Source organism: Macrobrachium rosenbergii, chromosome 42 (assembly GCF_040412425.1).
Source record: "Macrobrachium rosenbergii isolate ZJJX-2024 chromosome 42, ASM4041242v1, whole genome shotgun sequence".
Lineage (NCBI taxonomy): Eukaryota > Metazoa > Arthropoda > Malacostraca > Decapoda > Palaemonidae > Macrobrachium > Macrobrachium rosenbergii.
Genome location: NC_089782.1, coordinates 26,189,673 through 26,195,621, shown reverse-complemented (window position 1 = coordinate 26,195,621; position 5,949 = coordinate 26,189,673). Strand labels below are relative to the sequence as shown.

The window sequence follows — 5,949 nt, the reverse complement described above, 5'->3', positions numbered from 1 at the left end:
AAAGTTACTTTTATTACTTATCCTGGAGCAACCAGTTGTGCGATAACACTGTTCCTTTGTAAAATACGTATAACAAAGGAGCCTCATCCTCATGTTTCTTATAACTGTCACGTTAACTTATGAAATATTTAATTAATGGAGAAACCGCCTCTCTAAGTCAATATTTCAGTAGTAATCTTGATGGTAATAAATTGTGTTCACAAAAGTGTTCTTTCAGGTCGTGTGTGTGTGTGTGTGTGTGTGCGAGCACGCGCGCCTGATTGTGAGGTGGGAGGAGGGGGATTTACTATTAGCAAACTTAACACTCTTTTTACTGTAACTCATTTTTATCTAAAATGCCTCAACTTTCACAATAGAAAACCACTAATTTGGAATCACCAAAAGTAAAGCTTTAAACCAATCTGCATTATTGGTCGTCTAAGCGTCAACTTCTCCAACAGGGACTTCGTAATATGGCCGATTCTAAGAGTGACTGAGCTGGGGAATATTCTCTTACGGTTTTGTTCTCTAAAATAGCATTAGCATTTTCTATACACAAGGAAGCTTTTTTATATTTGCCCGTATGTTCTGTATTTTGAATCTCTAACACAATGTTTGAATGTAGTTTTTTGCATGGAAAATTTAGATTTTAAAACGTAATACAATATATTAGGTATATGTATTGTAGATACAGGCACTTCAGTCTCTGAAGCAACTACCATATTAAGAAAAAAATCTTTCTTGATTCAGCTGCGTGCATCTTTATATAAAAGATCCAATTAACTACAACTTTCCAATTCCAGTCCGACAGTGTTTAACCATGATTACAACAAACAGTCATGTCCGTACAGCAACAATAATAATATCAAAGCTAAGAAAAACAGCAATGTAATTTCACGTGAAAATGGTAATAAAGTGGATAAAATTGCATTAAAATTATTCACTAAGGCGTTGATTATTTTCCTATTATTGTCGAAAATTACATTAAAATGATTCACTAAGGTGTTGATTATTTTCCTGTTATTGTCGAAAATTACATTAAAATGATTCACTAAGTTGTTGATTATTTTCCGTTATTGTCGAAAATTGCATTAAAATGATTCACTAAGGTGCTGATTACTTTCCTGTTATTGTTGAAAATTACATAAATATAATTCACTGGTATGTCCATTATAATCCTTTTATCTTCGAAGCCACGACTTTTTCAATGTTACATAAGTTTTTGCTGCTGCCTGAGAGTAAATGAATTGACCACTCAACAAATAGTAACTGGTCTGGTCTTAATTAACTGTCTCAGAAAATAACAGTCAGAAGTTACTGACATTTTTAGCGCCACATGCAAAACCCTATAAGAGTCTAAAGAAGGAAAGTATGATTTGGTAAAGTCCGGTCCCAACTATCTACATGACTTGAGCCTGTGAATTTTCTGTTATTAGAAGAGCCAGTGATATGAATTAAATTATATATATGTGTGTATAATTACATAACCGCAGCGACGATAACTTTCACAGCATAATCGCTTCATATACTTCACCTACACAGAACGCCTATCAGTCATGCAATGGACACTAGTGTATATACAGCCTGTACTCTCTCTCTCTTGTTTGTTCAGTATTAAGGTCCCTCTATTCTAACACTTCTCCCAATCTGCGTAGTCAGCCATTTCTACGATTCCCTCTCCTGATTCCTCCTAAAAATAAGTGTTTGCACTTAGAGCAAGTATAATAGGATGATGAATACACGAACAAACACTGCATATATATGTGTGTATATATATATATATATATATATGAACGAATTTTTATCACATCACCGTGATTCATATACAAGCTTTAAGCTACAAATGTTGTTTAATATCCCATTCGGAAATAATATATGTAAACCGAAGGGGAATTATAGTTGATTGATAAGAAGTTCGTCGTCTCATGGGCTCCCGAACCACCGAACACGAGAACTCACGACGTTCAGTGACAGCAGGCCTATTCTGTGTTCTGTGGTTCGAGCCCGTGAGACGATGAACTTCTTATCAACTATAATTCCCCTCCGGTTTTACACACACACACACATATATATATTTGTATATTTATATATATATATATATATATATATATATATATATATATATATATATATAACACACAAACACACCTTATTTCTGAGGTAGAAAGGAGATTGGATATTAGAGGACATTTGGCAACTTAATGTTATATATATATATATATATATATATATATATATATATATATATATATATATATATATATATATATATACATATATATATATATATATCTTCGATATATATTATATTTATACATATATATATATATATATATATATATATATATATATATATATATATATATATATATATATATGTCTTCGTGAGTATGAAGATTTATATTTATAGACATTATGTATATATATATATATATATATATATATATATATATATATATATATATACATATATATATATAACAAAACAGAGATAAAAAAAGGCAGTAAGTCTTGATATTATCACCTGTAACTGCTTGACTCTTCAGGATAAATACAACGCCATACCCAACCTAATCCAATTTTATTGTTATTTACATTCAAGAAATCGTGACAGGTAAAATGCGAGGCGACAAGAAGGCACAAGACAGCGGCGTTATGGTGTCCTTTAATAATCTGGCCAGGTGACTCCGCGGGCGCGCTGCTCCTCAGCGAAGCGTATCTGCTCGATGGCGTGGGCGGGTGGGTGGGGTGGGGATGAAGAGGGACTGGGCGTTGAAGCCGTTTTCGTCGGCGACGTAGCGGACCTCGACGATGGTGCCGTCGGGGAGAGGAATCTGTGGAAACGAAATTCGGTGATTAGTAAACAATGCGGTAGAATAGAGAATAAACTGTAGAATTTAGGCCAAAGGTCAAGCGCTGGGACTATGAGGTCATTCACCGCTGAAAAGGGAATTGACAGTAAAAGGTTTCAGAGGTGTAACAGGAGGAAAACCTGGGAATTGCAATATGAATCAAATGTTAGGAGAGGGTGGAAAGTCAGATGGAAAAAAGAGACTATGAACGTTGGTATAGTTAAAGGAATGAAAGGGGTTGCAGCTAGGGGTCGAAGGGACGCTGCAAAGAACCTTAAGTAATGCCTACAGTGCACCACATGAGGTGCGCTGGCGGCACGTAAACAATGTGATCAAAAACGGATATAAAACGTTCAGGTGTACACGAACTCCTGATGGTTTTAGCCTGGATTCTTCAATGTTATTTAATTATTCGATCACCTTATGTCTCAGTAGTGAGTTCTTAAAATTTCAAAAGAAATACTGATGAGTCCATGCTGAATTCTTTAATGTTGACTATTTGATTACTTAGTTTCAGAGGTGACTATGAAAATTCACAAGAAGCGCGGGCGATTTCATGATGGATTCTTTACGTTTCAGAAGTGAACTCATAGAAATTAATTTTGTCTCTTATGAATTTCGTATTGGCTAATGAAATATAACTGACACAACTGGACATTGGTATTACGCTAGAATTATCCTTATCATTTCGGTTATCTGATAAAATGATAACTTTTCTTTTACTTTAGAAGTGAACCCATCTATAGAAATTCATTTTATCCTTTCATCAATGTCATATATTATCAAAATATAAACGATGCAACTGGAAGTTAGAATAATCCTTGCAATTTCACTTCTTTGAGCAATCTCGTTCTAATAAAATTCACGATTCAAATGCCATTCATTCTCTCATACCTGTAGACTCCCTCCATGTTGATCTGATCCTTGGAACCGCGGTATCCCCTGCGGGACTCGGTGATGCCGTTCTCGGTCTCGAAGGTGTAGGTGAATTCGCCGTTGCCCAGATCTTGGCGCTCGTCCCTCAGGATGGCGATGGGACGCTGGCGGAGGTTCTGGTCTGGACCCAGCTGTGGGGCGGCCAGAGCTACGGCGGCGAAGCAGGCGAGGATGATCTGTTCAGTGTTTAAAAGAGGTTCGTTTCGTTTATTCGTCCGGTTCTTTAGGCCTATGGTGAAAATATGGATTATCTTCTACCGTTGCGACTGTTTAATGGTCTTATTGCCTGTATTTATGAGTACGTAAGGATGGCATGATTTGATGTGATTAATGAAAATTCGGCAATAAAGCCAAGCACTGGTGCGCTTCCAGCTATTCAGCACTCAACACAGTGAAGTGAGAGTTCTAGTGGTTGGACAGCAAGATTAAATAAAGGAAGCGGAATAAGGATAAAGTAAAACACTATCAAGTGGGTGCAGATAAGGACCGAAGGGTCGCTACAAGCAAGCTTTAGTAATGTCTACAGTGTACCTGGTGAGGGGTACCGACGGCAGTGGCCCCCTACGGGGCTATGAAAGGTATGTCTTGAAAAAACTTCATGTTCTATGACCTAAGTGTGATAATGAAAAAATTTTTTCAAAGAACTTTTTCCTACGTCAATGACCAAAGTTATTGTGATGCCGGTTTATAAGATTAAATCATCTTATAACTACTGCTGGGTATATAAAGTTTTCCCGTTTACATTTTATAAAATGGCACAAACATTACATTTTTTTAATTAGTTGAACTCCCAGTGTGTTTTTGAAAACGTGTGAATTTATTTAAAAATCCATGCAACACCTGTCGTGGCAACATATATGTTTTGTATTTATGATTTCAGACGTTATTACAATATCTCATGTACCACTTGTGTCGAACGGCGTTAAGTAACGAAAACATCAGTGAAATTTCCAAGAAAGTCTCGTGACTCGAAAGACTCATGACTCATCGAAAAGAAACATTGTCACGGACAATTACATGAACAAGGTGAGCTTAGTAATAACTCATTAGAATGACGTCATCTGCTTATTTACAGACTCGCTTTCACCGTTTGAATAAAGTCCCTGGAGATGTAACTGTTTCATTCTAGTTTTATTTTCAAAGGAAATAACAACAAAATAACTAATATGAGCCTAAGCTTGGCTGGTGTAAATGATCTAGAAGAAGCTGATATTAAACTATGGGTTATATTATGCTTAATTTCCTCATCAGATGAGTTTCCTCAGTTAACAGTATTGAAAATAAATAGTAAATAATAAATGATACTGGCTGATATGAAAAGTATTTTGAAAAGCTTTGGAAGCATACCTTCATAAAAGGTTTGTTTGCTATTTCTCGAATAACCGTAGAAATGAAAGGAGACTTATTTTAATCCATGACACTAAGGACAATTTATCAAAATAAGCCTTTATATTCCTGAACATATTTCGATTGTCAAAGCAACATCTTAAATACATTCTAACTGACTTCCCGGGATACGATAACCCTAAAATGAAGTTACGTTACGTAGAGAAAGCTACACTTGAACGATATCACAGTGCCGCGCTAGGCTAACTCCCTGAAAAGGATACTCACGAGCTTCATGTTGTCGATGTGGGTATCGGAAGAAGACTTTGATCACCGAAGGATGATTTCATCCTTATATACTCCTGTTATGTCCTCACCGTTGACACACCGCCCACGCAACAGGTGTGAGAGACTTCTTCGATTAGCCTGACCTTTAGCCTTCTCATGCATGTGCTCATACTTCTTCTTCTCCAATTTTCTTCTTCTTCCTGGGGCGTTATCGTGGGAGTCAAGGTTCCCCCGGGGTCGTACATTCCGAGAGGAGGCGGGATTGTAACGCTTCTCATCATTCGGTTGATTTGCAGTCGCGTCCAAAGGGAAGGAAGGGAGCTCTCAGTTCAAACTCGGTCTAACGGCTGAGTCAAGTGGCGCCTTTCACTCTCTTGCCTGGATCCGTTAACCGTCGAGTCCTTGCTCTCTTTATTCCATTCCTCGCGTTTCATAAGTTCCGTTGTTCTCTCTTCTCTATCTCTCTCCCTCCTTCTCTCTCCCCCCCCTCCCTCTCTCTCTCTTTATCTTATTTTCCTACTAGTATCCGTTTAGCTTTCTTCACATACCGATGGCGTATACGTAATCG

At 37.0% G+C, this 5,949-nt stretch overlaps 1 pseudogene; it reads right to left on the bottom strand.

The window, feature by feature from the left end:
• Positions 1 to 5,528, bottom strand: part of LOC136827768 (uncharacterized) — a 16,872-nt pseudogene extending 11,344 nt beyond the window's left edge.
• Positions 5,529 to 5,949: the final 421 nt, after the last annotated feature.